General features: G+C 39.8%; 1 protein-coding gene across 5 annotated transcripts in view; it reads left to right on the top strand.

Annotated features, from left to right (window-relative positions):
• Positions 1 to 16,651, top strand: part of LOC110829709 (discoidin domain-containing receptor 2) — a 405,885-nt gene that overhangs the window by 153,935 nt on the left and 235,299 nt on the right. Inside the window, exon 1 of one of the 5 annotated variants that reach the window (XM_022063711.2) lies at positions 8,437 to 9,086. The exons of 3 other annotated variants lie outside the window; for them this stretch is intronic. The gene's annotated coding sequence lies outside the window, so the exon portion shown is untranslated. Of the gene's footprint in view, positions 1 to 8,436; positions 9,087 to 16,651 lie in introns of those variants that run through there. One more of the 5 variants, XM_022063713.2, reaches the window with a different exon arrangement.

Here is a 16,651-nt window from a genome sequence, read left to right on the forward strand (position 1 = left end):
ATAACATTAATGAAAGAGGGATTATTCTTGTATTGTGAATGGAATGAGTTCAGAACATTGTAAGAAAAGAATGATAATTAATATTTACTGAACAAAGAATATTCTTTCCATTATTGTACGAAATTTGATTTGTTTCTCAGAAGACGAAATTAAGTGAAGAGTGGAGTTGGTTTCTAACCTTCGTCATTAAAGTCCCGTCTTCATCTGTCTCACTTTTTAGTTTTTTTATGGGGTTAGAAAAATGTGATTTTGGAATTAGAGATTAAAAATTTCAGATGCCAGAGAGACGGGAATAAGGAATGCCTGAGTCGTGATACTGTTAATTATAATAATATAACGCGGTGTGGAAAAGCTTATAATGTATACATGATTGAAAAATTCTTTCAGAAATTGTAAAAATACTTCTGTATGTTAAGGCTAAATTGTTTCTATGCGCCTCTGTAAAAAAAAATCCTACTTTCCGGCAAACAAAACTTTTCTGATATATTATCTCCTTCTGTTGCGTTTGTGACAGAAATATCCGGTTTACGAGAAAATAATTTTAAGCGAAAAATAAGTATTATACGACTTCTTAGTTTATATTATGTGAACATCATGATAAATATAAATATTTTTAAAATATTGTTACTTATATTACTTTCTTCATTATAATGCATTTATTAGACAGCAGTTAATGCTATTAAAATCGAATTCGATTTATGTTAATATCATCATTAAGGCCAGTAATAACAAAGACGTTCACACTCGATATACAGCAGAGGCGTTTGGCAATTCTCTCTTCACTGCCACCCAACGATCACCTATTATGTAAATAATAATTACGAGCTCAGCCCGTACCGCAAAGAAAACAACTCTTCACTATTAGAAAGGTAAATTGGTTAATGCTATTTAGGGAAATATTCAGTGTTTATTCTCAGAAGCAAAACACACTAATAAAAAACCTGTGGGCAGGAGACGAGATTCCACAGATACGCAGAAGAGGAAATTTATTTTTATGTACGTTTTAATCTTTGTAATTTATTTTCACTTTTTAAATATTTTTATGAGCGATTGGTTTTAACTCAGCAAGACAGTGGCTAAAATCACCGGACTACATTTATAATCCCGTATTTTAAAAAAAAAATATTTACAATGATACGCAGTGGCTGGTAAGCCTTTTATCATATTTGTAGCTCTTGTTTGATATTAGATGTAGCACTGAAGGACGCGTGTTTCGTTTTTAATGTCCTCCAGTTACTCAGATATTGAATGGAGCTCAGAAAAACGATTCAGAATACGAGGGGTGGGATTTAGCTTACTGCTACATCGCATGTTTTGGTTTGGGGCAGTTCGGAGGCAGTCTGCATCCATGTGTTCTGGATCTGCGTATAGGCTATATCCACTCAGTGCCCCATAGTATGTTTCAAAAATTATTTACTTAAGTTGCCTCTCTTGTCATATTCATTCATGATATCTTAAATGTTGTCGCAAATACGAAGATTGAAAGATAATAAAAACCACATAACGTCGTAATATTGACAGGGCAATATTAGCAGTGATCTTGAACTCTAACGTGTCATTACTCAACTAATAGTACATATTAGTAGAACCTAATCAATTTAATTACACACTTTACCTCAGTTGTATGGTTTTACGTCTACATACACTTAAATTTATTTTCTATCGTCTTCTTCATGTTTTAAGGCCCTTAACATAAATTTAAAGTGAATGATATTTCCTTCTCTCTATATAGCATTAAACAGCTGATATTTGTAATGAAAAAAATATTGTCTTTTTCTCTGCACTAGAGACTAAATCTTACTTATGATTTAAGTGAACTTTGCCGTTAAGGTGTTAATTAGGTGAGTAACTAATCTAGAAGGAAGATACATGTCAGGTATTAATTAGTATTCTATGCTTCATAATAATGATTCTAAGCTTGTTTTGAAAAAGACATCAAGAGCTGCGTAAAATCAAGACTGTTAAACGTTAAATATTACTGCAGTATTATTAGGTAGGTTTGAAATATATTCTATATAACACGTAAGTGCTACGGTACGCGTCCCCATAAAACTTTATATAGCCGGTCATAGAAGTTTGGACATCACTATTCTGAAATAAGCATATGAGGAGGCACATTAGTCTTTGTTCAAAAGGATTTTAAACTGATTTCTGGATTAATTAACCCTGAAAAGCGAAGTGGTAACTACATATACCATCTTTAACAATCAGTAACGCTGTGTTTTGTATTTATGGGTTTCGTATGATTCCAAATGTAAACAGGGGTTATATTCTTGGTCTTTGTAATGGTGAAGTTCTGTGTTTTCTTTGCTGTACGGACTGTTTAATTAAATAGTATTTACACGAGCTTTAGCTTCAAAGAGTTAAGTAAATTGTGCGCTGAATTTTGTTAGTTATTATCTTACGGAACACCCTGTAGCTGTCGGGTGTGCTTGCCGTTGCTTCATGTATGTTATGGCCCAAGAGGCTTTGGATATGGGATAAAGCAAGGAACGTGAAAAAGGGGTCGGACGGCCGCTTGCATTGTAATACTTCCCCATTTCCATTTCTGTTCCCTGCAGCCCGCATCCTTGCAGTCAGTCAGCCACTGTTCCGCATGTGTGTGTCGGATCAGGAGCCCGAATGAAAGAGAAACCCCAGGGAGTCACTATAAGTATACACTGGATTCATTGTGACTCACAGAAAACCTCTTCTGCATATAGTCGCATTATGTAGCTTTAACTAAAGTCCGGACGTAGTATCTTGAACAGAAATTCAGTTTCGTTTGTGTAGACCACAGTGGACAACCACGGTGGTCTAGTGGTTAGAACGCTTGCCTTGTAATCCTGGGGGTCTCGGGTTCGATTCCCGGCGGCGCCCGAATTTATAACTTGTGTTGGGCAAGGCCGTGGTCTAGGCAACACGGAGTTTTCCTCCGTGGCATCCCAACAATTACTCCATTCACACACAGAAGAAGGCAATGGCAAACCACTTCTGGATCATCTGCCAAGAACGTATATGAACAGGTCCCAGTTCGAGATGCCTCATCATTTTGGTTATGGGGACTACAAATTAAAGCCCTTTATGGTGTATCGCTCAGAAAATACACGGGCATCGTTCTGTACGTTTCCTGGTATACGCGTTTTTTTTATACACGGCTATTCGCAGGAATTCAACCCCCGTATACAACGAGAGTAATCTGTACTGTAAGTGTGATAATAAGACGTAGACTCGTGTACAATCTTAAATGTTGATGGTACTTCCACTTGTTACCATCTCATGGTTCCCGCCTAAAATGGCAAAATGATGCACATTTGTTATTGCCAGGGGACGAATATTTGCGTTTGCCTGTAGCGGGTTGACTACATGATATATTCATGTCGGTTACAAACAAAACACAGAAAAACAGCGAGTTATATAAATGTTTCAAACATGTGTAATATCATTGCCCACTAAATTTTAGAGAAAATGTATTTAAAGTTTTATGTAGCACTTGAAATATCTAAGAAATAATGGCGTACGTGTAGTTAACTATACTCATAGCTAGAATTAATTGGTTTCCACGTGATGTTATAAAGGTTCGTGATTTTTTGTTAACCTGAAGGTGCGTAAGAAGTTGTAGCCTAAAACTGTATCGTAAACGAAATATTTCGTATGAAATCAGCAATTTAGTATCGACAGTGTGTCAGTCTCGCTGACTGATATTTGTTTTCGCTCTAATGTAGAGTGCTGCAGATGTTTGCACAAAAGTTTTATAAATTAATTTAGAGTACTAGCATTTTTTTAGAACAGAATACTGACAACTGTTTTTGTATCTAACTGACAGAGGAAGTAACTTGAGAAAAAGTGTCATGATTTGTACTCCTCGCCGAAAATAATTAGAATTGATTTGTTTAACGACGCTTTCTCAACTAAATAGCTTATGTGGCATTGAAGGAGAGGAAGTTTGCTAATGAAGAATTTGAAAGTTTTGGAAGTATTTAGACACTACGATTATTTCATTTCAAACTTATCCTTAGTCGCATCCGTGACTACTATAATCATTAGACTTACTATGGAATCTATAATTTTGATTCGGTCCTGTTCAAACAAACCCTTTATTATAAACAGATAGACCATCAGGTAAAAATATCGAATCATATTAAATGTGTATTAACGCACACGTAAGCATATACGCCGAATTAGTGACCCGAGCAGTGTGTGGTTGTGGTCAATGATGCCTTTCAGTGGTTGCTGGTTAGTTTTGTTGACGAGCATTGCATTAATTTAGCCTCAGGTTCGAAGCCCGCAAGCGGCATTGATGGATATGTACGTTCATGTGTTAGTCACTGCTTTCCATTGTTCTAACAGCTTTCGTTCGTTTCTCTATGGGCTAAACGAGTACAGGTAAAAAGGAAGTAAGGGAATAGTTGACAATATCTCATTATCGCATCATTATTTGTAGGAAAGCATTTGATTTTGATATTATTTATGTTTATTCTCTAAATATTTATGACTGTATAGACAGATTTTTTGACATTTTTATATTAAGACTGGTGGTGACGATTGGGTTCGAATCCAAGGCTTTCTGAATGATTCTGGTATAATTAATATCAATGTGATATGTGAATACTGATTGGGTGTGACGTGAAATTGTGGGGGCTCCGTCTGATGCGAGCAGTAGCGAGTGTGTAACTTTTATAAACCTTGTCTCGCTGACTGAACGGTCGCAAGGCTGTCAGATATGTTTTTGGCCTTCCTATAATGGGGGTCGTCTGCAGGGGTTCCTTATTCCCATACAGCGTTTCGAGCTGTTGACGGACACAAGGGAACACCTCCCAATCACCCCCTTCCGCCTGATTTCAGACTGTTTTCCCCGGGAAATTACTCTGTTTGACATCATCTATATCTCACGCACAGGAGGTCCACATATCCCTTCCCCTAGTTTCATTAGTTTGATCAGTCTTAATTCAGTTTATCACATCTGTGTCCCTACCTCCCTCAACTTACATCAAAACGTCGATGACTGTAACTCGTTGAACCTCTTCTGCTTGTTATCCGACGTGGTCGATGTTTTTCCAAGGGCTATACGAATAGGTTGCAATCACAAACGCAGAATTGGTGCTACCAAAAAATTGTAACGTCAGTGGGGGAAACTCCGGTTTTATATTAACGGGGTAAGCAAGACTCCTTCTGCTGTTGATTCAGTGGGACGCTCAGTGTTTTCATACACATGTCACTTTTCAGCCGACAGTTGTTTTTGTATTTACTGAGGGACTCCAGTGATAACACTTGAAAGCGTTGTCCATGGATCCAGTTTCTGTAAACGTGACTAATTTTACCTTGCAGATGTCAGTTTCGCCATTGAAACTAATTCTTCGCGCAGTCGAAATAAATTAGCAATTTCAGCTATGACGTCAGAGAAACTACACTATAGTAGGTCTACAAAATAGTTATAGGTGCAACTTCCGTTGTCTGACAACACTGAAACCCTGTGACAAGATTTCTTTACACAGTGAAAACTTGAATTATGAAGCCGTGTAATCTTGTGGGTGGTTACTTGCGAGTTTGTCTTAAGTGTTGTCCTGATATTCGTACTCGGAATAATACCTCTAATTAGGTCACGACGGCTTCCTTCCACATCCTTTCCAGTTCATTCTTCATCGGTCATAATATCGCCGGTTTATATCTGAGCTACTGACAGAGTCTTTAAATGGTTCAATATAATCTTTTGTGGGACGACGTAGTGGTATGAAAATATCTTCCGGTTTGTTGCGCCGTGCTGTCTGGAAGGAACTGAAGGAGGTTTCAGAGGTGTTTACGGCCGCTAACAACGTACTGCACCTTGGAAGTCCAGACTCGCTTGCGTTCAGATCAACACGCCAGGTATAGACGGATGAAATTTTTGAAACTGATTATCTGTCCCTAAATTAGCTGTCGTTTAGGGTACAGTCGGTGTTTGAAAATTCTAGGAAGGTTGGACCTTTTGACCGGACAGGGTCCGGTCAATATAATAACATGAAGCCATACAGTGACGTTTTCACTGCCCCTCACCCGCGCCGTGCTCGTGTTGGCGTCACGCATCCGTCTTCCTTGCGACCCCAACTGCTGACCTGGGCCGTCCGGACGTTGGGGCGTCAGGTGGCGCTGACTGGCTAGCTGGCTAGCACTACCTGGGAACGACGGGGTTGGAGGGGGAGGATCGTGAGTGACGACCCGTGACGTGGCACACAATACCGCGCGTGTACTCTCGCTCGATCGATCACAACGGTGTTCCGTTCTGCTCATCCGGATAGGTTCTACTGCACGCTCACCGTAGGCACGACTGTTCGCTCGGTTGGAGGCCATCGACTTGTTTGCACCCATGCAGCCAAAAATCAAAAATAGTGGCTTGAGGCGCAATCTGGACCAGCTCACAGGAGTATCTTGCTCCGTACGCTGACGGTGTCCTGGTTACCGCACACCCAGAACAGGTCCTTGAGACTGATGCCCAAAAGGAATACTGAGCGGCGAGTTACCTGGAGACGCGTATCTCGAGTGCAGAACTGATGCCAAATTTTATGGGTTCAACTCCTCGCCTCCCGGAATGTCTATTAAGACAAAATAATTTGAACTAAAGTGCCGTGGTTTTTAGGTTATTTAGCGACGTTATTTCAATTGAATAGATTTTAAAACATCGAATAGTAAAATAATTCCAGATAAGAATGCTGTGTTGGACATGGTTTATTGTTCGACATTTGATATAGACCCCGTCCGACGTTTCGGGAATTGGTCTTCTCCATCTTCTGCTGATTGATTGTCAGTAGACTTTCTTTTCTGTGACTTCTTATTTATTGTGATTTTAGCGGCAGTGGTGAAGATTGAACTCAGGGCGTTTGAATACTTAGCTGGTACGTTAAACACCTGAAGACAAGAGGAGAGTCAAATCGGGAGAAGGAGTTTAATTCAATGCGCAATGTTGATCACGCGAAGTTACCGCTATTTTATTCAAATATCTCAGAGTTTGCTGCCGCAGTGTCAACAGAATTTAAGCTCTCGATGAAGTAGTCAAGAACGAGACTGTCTTTGGTCTGTTTCTGATGTAGTCAAATTATATTCAGCTTAACAATTTTATTTCAAAACTTTAATAAAGAAATCAACTCTTTTGGTGCTCGAAAATGATGTTGCATAGATTTTAATAAAAGTGGGTGAAGCATAAGAAATTAAGATATATATTTCGATATTACATACATGTGTGGAGCTATTCGTTTTTATTTATGTAAGATTTTCCTAAAGGCCAAAAATAGATTTATTTCTTATAGAAAATGTTATAATTGCTCAGAGATCCCAAATGCTTCTCTTTTAAAATATATCGTTGTGTGCACAGTAAATCAGAAAACGCTGTAGATTAAATCTGTGGAATTCAGTTTTGACGGTTGACATTTAAGACTTTTATTTTTTTACGAAATAGAGTATCAATTTAAGAACACTGATTACAAGGACGACAATAGTACATTTTACAAATTTAAAAACACCAGATGTTTATTTCGCTATAATTTTTTTTCGAAATTTATTTGTTGTGTATTCCAAAGTTGCTAGACATTTTCAAAATATCGTTGGTCTTCTATAATTTCAAGCAGTTCTTCAAAGTGTAACATCGAAAGTCGTTCTAAAGGTCTGATTTGTTCCGTGCTGTTCAGATGGAACATTTGTCTGCATTTCACTTTCAGGATACCTTGACAGCTTATGCCATGTTTCACTGGAAACACTTTGACCATGTGGGAGCTGAAATGATTGTGTGTTCCCCAACAATTCATGAATAGAAACTGCATGCGGGCGTAATCAGATCTGGGATCACAGTTTGTACATGTTTGAAATGAGGACTTCATATGTGAAATAAGGTCCGTCATTTGAATTTAATGGGAATTTGCACACAAGAAGTAGGACGCAACTGCAGGCTAGAAAGAAAATTGTACAATGAGGAGCTTCACAATTTTTACTATTCATTTATTTGATCGTATCTTTCTCACTGATGGACTTTGAACTTATTTAATTTTGTTTTTATTATTAAACTAAGAATGATTATTATTCTTAAATAATTGTTACATTCGCTTCTGTCTCTCAGTCTTATTTTACGTGGTATTATATACATCTCTTGACAGACAAAAATTGTAATTTACGTTGTTTGAAGGACCTTTACCAGTCATTTCGTCCACCATGAATTTCATTTTAATTCAAACCGGAATTGAACCCAGGTCCTCGCGATGAGAAGCTGCCTTAGGTTTTGTGCGGTCTAAACTTCAGTACGAATGCCCAGTTAATCGCATTTCGGATAACTTACCTCGATGCTCGAATTTTTTAGGCTGTCTGCGATGTAAGGTTGTAGACGGCAACGCTAGAGGGCAGGCGATCAGAAAGGGTCGGTCTGAGACATGCGCACTTGGTGCGTTCGTGAGATCGCTCGGCTAGACCCGCGCTTAGGTGCCGGCTTCTTAACGATGGCACGAGCAGTCGCTGCGTTGGGTGTGCGAGTGGAAGGCGAAACGATTGCCAAGCTCGTGAGCGACGTTCACGATCTAAATGGGCCAATCCCAGCGACGTTCGAATGCGTTTCGAGACCCCTTTCCTGATATTCTGTTACAAATTTGCGCATCGTGTGAACTTTCATATGTATAAACTGAACAGAAATAAACAAAATTTTAACTTTTGGAACACGTAAAAAGTGCTTTGTATGTGTGTTCATTCGCGCAGTGGAATATTGTGTAATGAACGGAAGAATATATTTACAGCGATGCAAATGAAGTGTTCAATTGCAATTCGCACTGATTAGTGATGTAGCTGGAGGTGAAAGGAAAGTGAACTGAATTAATGTGTGAAAATAACATTATTACTGCATATGTCCTTGATATAAGTCTGGTGGTGCATTGCTAATACTAATTTAATATTTCATCGCTCGACAGCATTGTATTAAAGTTGCAGTGTGATGAATTTTGTTCTGAATCAGAAAGAAAAGAGTGACTTTAAAAAGTTTGCTGAACAAGTTTGATGTCGGTAGTGTAGTACAGACAGGTACCGTCAATCTGCAACGCTGGCGTCTTAATAGCGTTGGATTAGTATCAGCTTGGATTTCAACGACAGTCATCTGGTTGGTAAGCCATGCAGATTCATTTTTTTTCGAAATTATTAATTCGTATTCGCTTTATTCGTTACTGAATGTATGCTCGCCATCGATTCACCAGTGTTGTACAGAACACACGACACTTTAGCGTTCATGCTTTCGATTTCTGACTTCGGATCGAAATTTCGTAGCTTTATGTAATGAGGTGGTTGGAAATATAGCACGCATGGGGGAGAAAACAATTGCGTACACATTTTTAGTTTGAAACCCTGAAAGAATGTGTCTATTAGGAAGCATAATGTTATAATGCATCTTAAATAGATAAGGTACGAGTGTGTGTATTGGGTTCATCTGACTTAGGTTAGGGACCTGTGGCTGGCTTTTGGGAACTCGGTAATGAACCCTCGTGTTTCATAAAATGTGAGGTAATTGACTAGCTGAGTGACAAGATCTTTTTAAGAAGGATTCGTGGATTTAATTGAACGAATCTTTCATATCACTACACAGTGTCAAACTAAAAAATAAAACACTTCCATTCAAATTACGAATTCTAACCTAACCGTAATAAGAAGATTGATGAGAAATGAATGCGTTACTTTATCGGAGTAGCACGCCATTTTTATAGCGTGGAATTATGGACTTTACCAAATAGCATATTTTGAACAGGTCATCATAATCGTAATTCGTGTTTTGATTGTATTTATAAAATCGTTTTAATTTCATTATACGTTACATGTTTCTTATTCATGGGTTCTTCGAAGCGAACTCAACATCTAGCATTCTGCTGTTTCATGTCGGCTTGTATGCTGTCTGGATAGAGAAGTATTATAACGTAAGAAACATTAATACTGTTCTTATGTCTCAGTTGGTAAACGTCTTGTGTTGCTTGCAGGAAACTGTTGTAAGTGACAGATTAAAGTAGAACACTTAGGTCATTTAAGAGCTAAAACGGATATAATAGGAATTAATGAGTCACGAACAGTTTAAATATGGTTTGCGGGGATTCATTATTTACGAGTCATTTAATTGGAACCGAGTACAGAGACATCATATGAATCACTTTAGGATAGCTAAATGAGGGCAACACGTCAGATACAGGAATAGAACTCATGGTTCTAACAACGCCAAATATCTTAAAAGAAGCCGAATTGTGGAGAATACGCAGATAACGGATCCACAGGACTGTTAGAGCTTTTTTCTGTCAGACGAATTTGTAAATACAAGTACTTCATACGATCTTGTGCTTTGAACATCGAATGTGCCTCTAGTTAATAGTGGTGGGAGACTTCCTGTGTTTGAAATACTGGGTCTGTCATTTTGATTGAAGGATAGTTTAATCGAAATGAAAACAATCAGGGGGAACAGAGTTCGGAAAAATGACGTCTTTCAAAACAGTTTGTGGGATGGCTCTCTGTTTGAATTGAAAAGTGGGCATCTAAGTGTAGAAATGGCACGGGCAGTCTATTTCAGTGGCAGGGACCGTAAATGTAAACAAAAACGGAGGAAGACGGACAAAGCTACAGTGACCCGTACGTATCGTGAATGTGACGTAAGACGTTCCTTGAAAAAACGAAGTTCACACCAGGATTCGTTGTTGTTCCCGGCTTATGACCCAAAGGTGTCTTCATATTCCCTGTCGCTGAGTGCCTCAAAGCGTTTCTTATTTTCAGACATTAATCTGTATAAAATTACGTGATGTTTCTGTAGATTTTCATTCTTCACGTGATCCGAAGTTGGTTAGGCTGTTTTGTTACTAGCACGCGATTTGTAAAGACGCTCATGAAAATTTAGAAAAGTTGTCACACCACGTCCTCAGCTATGGAATAAGTAGTCTAAGACAGCTGACAAGGGGTGGCTCTCCAGATTGGTGGTTGGGCGGATGGCTAAAAAGATTCTAAATGTGCAACACTAATCCAGCTAGTCAGTGTGGCATGACTCTAGAATGTACTTGAACACGTCTGAAGACTATCTGCCATAAACAACATGATATTACAGTTAACTGTGCTATTAATAGTATGCAAAGGTCTAGTGATTAGACTACGGGCTAGACGACCAGAGTTCGATTCCTGGAGGAGCAATGACTGTCCAGACCGGGGTTTTGGGGCTTAAACACCTTACTGCCCAGTGGTTGGGTAATTTGGCCGGAGCGTGATGCTGACCACTCATCATCTATTTTGGAGGTCAAGAAGGATTGGAGCTATACCTCCACTCCATCACTACGCGTATTTTCTTGGAATTGTGCTTAGCAAAACATAGGGACAGGCACAGTATATATTTTACCGGTGGAATATTTATATTGTAATTGTCTAGCCGGACATGTAGCTGGAATGTGGTGATATGTTTGGAGTGATGATGGCTTCATCACCCGACAGACGGCAAAAAGAGATCTCATATTGACACGCGCAAGTGTCATTGACATCGTTATTAATGAGGGCTGTCAATTGATGTCAATTTTTGACATGAATCGTTCAAGTCTGTATTTGACAGTGATACCCATCAAAAGTTAAAAAAATAAACAAAACAACTGTCGTTAAAGTAATTAATCTCTAAACTTAAATCTGAGAATCCTTTTATGATTCGAAATGTACGCTCAAAAAACTCGAGTATTAACTCTCTTTTTCGTGTCCACTCGAAGGGCAATTTTCATGAATTTTCTATCGCCGTCGCAGGGTTTCGTTTCGATGGCAGTGTTAACAAATCTGTTTTCTGTGGTGTTCTAATCACGTTACTCAGCAAGGCAGCTGGACTCATAGCGTATCTGGCTTGCATGTAAGGGGCGAACTTTCATTACCGGCTGTCATGGTTATGATTTTACATCATCGTCCTGATGATGGAGGTAGCAAGGACCTCTGAAACTTTGGTAAACGTCTTCCAGACTACGCGGCTATACAACCCAAATACAACCATCTGTGTTTTTCTGTAATTTCCACACTAATTCCAACCACCGGTTAAAATAGCGCTTCATTTTATATAGCGACTTCTAGAATTTTCAGTTCTTAATTTACGTCACGGTGGTCTGGCGGTTAGAACGCTGGCCTTGTAATCCTGGGGTCCCGGGTTCGATTCCCGGCGGTGCCGGAATTTATAACTTGTGTTGGGCAGGGCCGTGGTCTAGGCAACACGGAGTTTTCCTCCGGGGGCTTCCCCGGTTTCTCCGTGGCATCCCAACAATTACTCCATTCACACACAGAAGAAGGCAATGGCAAACCACTTCTGGATCATCTGCCAAGAACGTATATGAACAGGTCCCAGGCCGAGAAAAGGATGGAAGGATCCTGTTCATATGGACCTGTCCTCAGACAGAACACTAAATAATAATAATAATATAATAAGTTTACGTCACCGTGCAAATAGGTGTTGAGGTAATTGCGTTCGACTGTCGTCTGGATCGCTGCCTTTTCTGAATCAGTCCTTATGTTGTTTTCCTCAGTCCCTCTATTAGAATGCCCACGAATTCCTTGGTAATCCTTATGTGCTGAACGTTCATGATTATAATGTGACTTTATATAACCTCTGCATTTAGAACAGCGTTATTAAATCCGCAATATTGCCAGTCGCAGCGGTTTAGAGCAAAAATCAGTATTCGGGAAGAAGCCGGTTCCAATGTTTATTGGGGACGAGTGTTTGGACCATTAATTTCCCGTGGCTTCACCCATTCTCGCCAGTCACATAAAAGTCAATTTCATTCCCATTCGATGTCATTGAATCCCCTCACCTGATAACAGAATAGCTGGCAATATCACGGTCTATTCCTGTACATTATTTTACAATTTATGTCATGACAATTATTTGTATTAATAAATAAATATATAACGAATGTCTATCGTGGGATTATCTTTACAGTAAGGTTTACAATAGAAGACGTATCAGTGAACATAATTAATCGAGATTATATCACCTGGCAGATAAAGCTGTTTCGGAATTGGTATTCATGTATGTTATTGGATAAACAGGAGTTTTGGTGTATTTGGCTTATAAACGTCATAATATCTCAGCCTCGGTCGTATAAATGCCACTTTTCTCGTCACTGATTAAATACCACCCTGAAACACTAGGGCAGTCGATAAAGCTTTATGCCCCTGTTCGCCCTACCTGCATGTTTGAATGTTCAGCTGGTTGGATGTGTTCAACCCCCAATGTTAACCAGTGAACTGGCCCTTTCACTCTATGGGGTAGTGTTGGTTGGATGAGCGAAAGGGCGAAAGGGGATGGATCCGTTCGGAGCGTCGAGTTACCGTAATTTTGAGGTCGCTAATTGCGTTACACCGTGATCCCCCCCCCGTCTCTTTTCCACTGCCACCTCTCGCTATTCCACACTTTGGTTCGCTGGGGTTTAGCACATGACGAGATCAAATTTGACCGCTAATGTAGACAGTCGAGGTGAAATAAGTTGATCATGTAAACACGTGGCTTCTATACACACTGAGCCGGTTGGTGGATACAGCTTATTTTCCCGATGCTGAGTAGAGTCTTCTTATTCGTTTCGGGGATGGAGGTTATTTCAGAATGTGAGCCTATGAAAACTATATTTCGTCAGGGGCAAAATAGCAACTCCGTTGTATGCTTCGCGACGGAATCAATTCAGATTCCACGTGGCTTATTCACGAAAGACGGAAGTGTATCATTTAAAACGCCAGCCAAGAAGTCACGTGCTATGGTGCAAAACTGAGACAAGAAGCAGGTACACCTGTAATGTACTCTCCCAACCTCCTTCTGACACTCGAATCAAGGTCACCCTGGTTGCTAGGTCGCTGCTCACGCCGTTTGGTCAAAATCCGTGTAGGTGGGAGTGTGGTGTATCCACGGACAGAAAGCGTGTAGATTTTCGATCATTAGTTATCGTTTGTGGCTGTTTATGGAGCGGTCAGCGATGCGTAACATGTCCAGGAACTACTAGATGAGAGAACAATACATCTGGTAACGAAAGGAAGTGTGTGTCTGTGATAAGCGCTTATCGAGAGACAAAATGGCTGAAATTATGGCTGTACCTATTTTAAGCAGTGCATCAGCTCCAAGAACGACAGAATTCAATAAAGGACGCTCCAACCGCGGAATTTATTTGCTTTGATTTGTTGGTTACGTCACTTTATTTCCTGATTATAATGATAATATTAATAAATTATTATTATCGGTTCATTTTACTAGAATCCAATGAGTATGAGGTATAATGAATCAAATTCACTCCCTTACACCAATGACAGAACAGATAAAACATTTTAAGTTTGTCAGTTTACAGAACATTTTTCATTTTTGAGTGACGGATTGTTTTGAACCCAGTCTGCCAACAACATTAATGGCGTAAAATCTAGGTTTTATAAAATATTACTTACCACAAAGCTTGTAGGTTTGTGAGGCTGTCGTCTGGGTTGTGGCGTCGTGTAGTCTGGTAGAGGTTTACCAACGTTTCAGAGGCCCTTGCTTCTTCCATCATCAGGGCGACAAGTGATTCGAAGACAGCCATCTTGGAACTCACCACAGTGAAAACCTTCATACCTGCTTCATGGATTTATTGGAAAATCTAATTTTTTCTCGGAACGTTTCCTGTGATTTTGTGTTCGTTGTTCATACGCGTATAGACGGAAAGTGTTCCAAATACGGGGGTGTGGGGGGATTCCACACAGATAAGTCGAGAGAGAGAGAGAGAGAGAGAGAGAGAGCGAGAGAGAGAGAGAGAGAGAGAGAGAGATACACCTTCTCGACGAAGTTGCTTCATAATCACGACTTTGGACGGGCACATTTAACAATTTTGTGTCGGCCTACTTTCGTTTTATTACATGATTGACATTAATATGGTGTTGTCTTTTGAACCAAAGATAGGTTACGATACACAAGGACGTATTTCTGCCCCTAAGCAACAAAGAATGGATATTATAGGATATAAACTTCAGCGTGGCCTTCGTAACCCAATTTTCTCTGTCTCAAATGTCTGAAGTTGGAGGTAACCGAATATTCTGAGTCGGTTTAACCAGTCGGATCGGAATTTAAATTACAACAGGGATTGTGAACTGAAAGTTGAATTGCTATACAAAGTTTAAATAAAAGGTTTTTGCGTCGAAGTGGAGCTATTACTCTGAAAGAGAAGGATTTAAACACGGCTGAATGCGTCTTTTTTTCGTATCTTGTCCCCCCTCTCCTAGTGGAAGATTTTTTGTCAGAACAGAAAATAACTGTGAAATTCTTTATATCAATAAAAGGGAGCAGAGTGTGGTGTAAGAAATGAGAGAAAGGTGCCACCACCACCAAACAGAAATATCTCGGAGCTTAGGGACTGAGAAAGGAGTAGGGAAAGTTCGCACGTCGTCATCCCAGTGTTCAATGGCATGAAATATAAAGCGCCATTTGTCGCCTTCCTCGATGTAGAATTCGGAGCTCGTCGTAACAGGGACTCTTGATACTTCTGCGCCCTCTCGTAACATTCATTCACCTTGGCTTAGCAGCGATTTAAATCGTGGATTAATCTAGAGCTCCCTTTTATTACATCTTCCTGATAACGACGTTTCGCTTATATTTAATCCTCCACGTCTGAACTTTGCGTGTTACTTTCGTACTACCAAGGGCATTGCAGACACTTCCACAGTGTCGAAACTGGTATTAATATTTACTTGTGACTCACTTTGCAGATACATATTACACAAATGAATAAGTTTACTCTCTTTAAAACCTTTGTAAAACTTGTGCGACGCTTAGGCTTTTAAATGTATGTTATAACTACTACTTAATTTTCTGATTGGCCTTTGTACAAACAACTTGGTGTGATGCTAATTGTCGTTCAAAACGCATTTGGCCTCTAGATAAAAATGTAATAATAACATGGTTATAGGATTTGAGACTTTCGCGGCGAGTACAATCAATAAAATCTTCTCGGGCAATCAGCCGCGTTAACTGGTTACCGTAGCAAACCGACGTTTCGGGAACAAACTCTGTCCCCATCTTCAGGATTCTGATGTCACTGGATCCTCGGAAGTCGTCAGGCGAATTCCGAGGATCCAGTCACATCAGAATCCTGAAGATGGGGGACAGAGTTTGTTCCCGAAACGTCGGTTTACTACGATAACCATTTAACGCGCTGATTGCCCAAGAAGATTTTATTGAGTAACATGGTTGTCTTCTAGGTTGCAGCACCATATAGTCCGGTAGAAGTAAAACTCCTTCCATCAGTCAGATATCTGCTTTAGTAATTAACGCTTGGTGATACAACACTATAAAAGTGAAATATGCGTTTTGACATGCACTCGTCCATCATAAATTCTCGTGTGCTGTGAAACGTCTGTTGTTTTCGTGTGATCTCAGCGTCCCGCTTGGGTTCACGTCCTGTTCGCTGCCTTTTCTCAAATTCAGCAGATGAGATTTTAATCATGCTGCCAAGAAATTAATTGCTGGAATCCTGTTAGAGAACGAACACTGAATCCTTGGGTTTTGGCGCCCAACCCCAAGCGTTCTTTCTCGATGTTATTCTGCCTCGATATTATTTTGCTTGACTGTTTCGAACCCTTGCACTTCGAAATTGGATTAAGCTGACAGTCGGTCTTGTGGCAGTTTTCGTGGCCAAAGTTTGTTTGTCCAATTGCATCCAAACCCCCCCCCCCCAAATCGTCC

Source organism: Zootermopsis nevadensis, unplaced genomic scaffold, assembly GCF_977971745.1.
Source record: "Zootermopsis nevadensis isolate Lab colony 2312 unplaced genomic scaffold, Znev_1.0 Znev_ptg000020l, whole genome shotgun sequence".
Classification (NCBI taxonomy): domain Eukaryota; kingdom Metazoa; phylum Arthropoda; class Insecta; order Blattodea; family Termopsidae; genus Zootermopsis; species Zootermopsis nevadensis.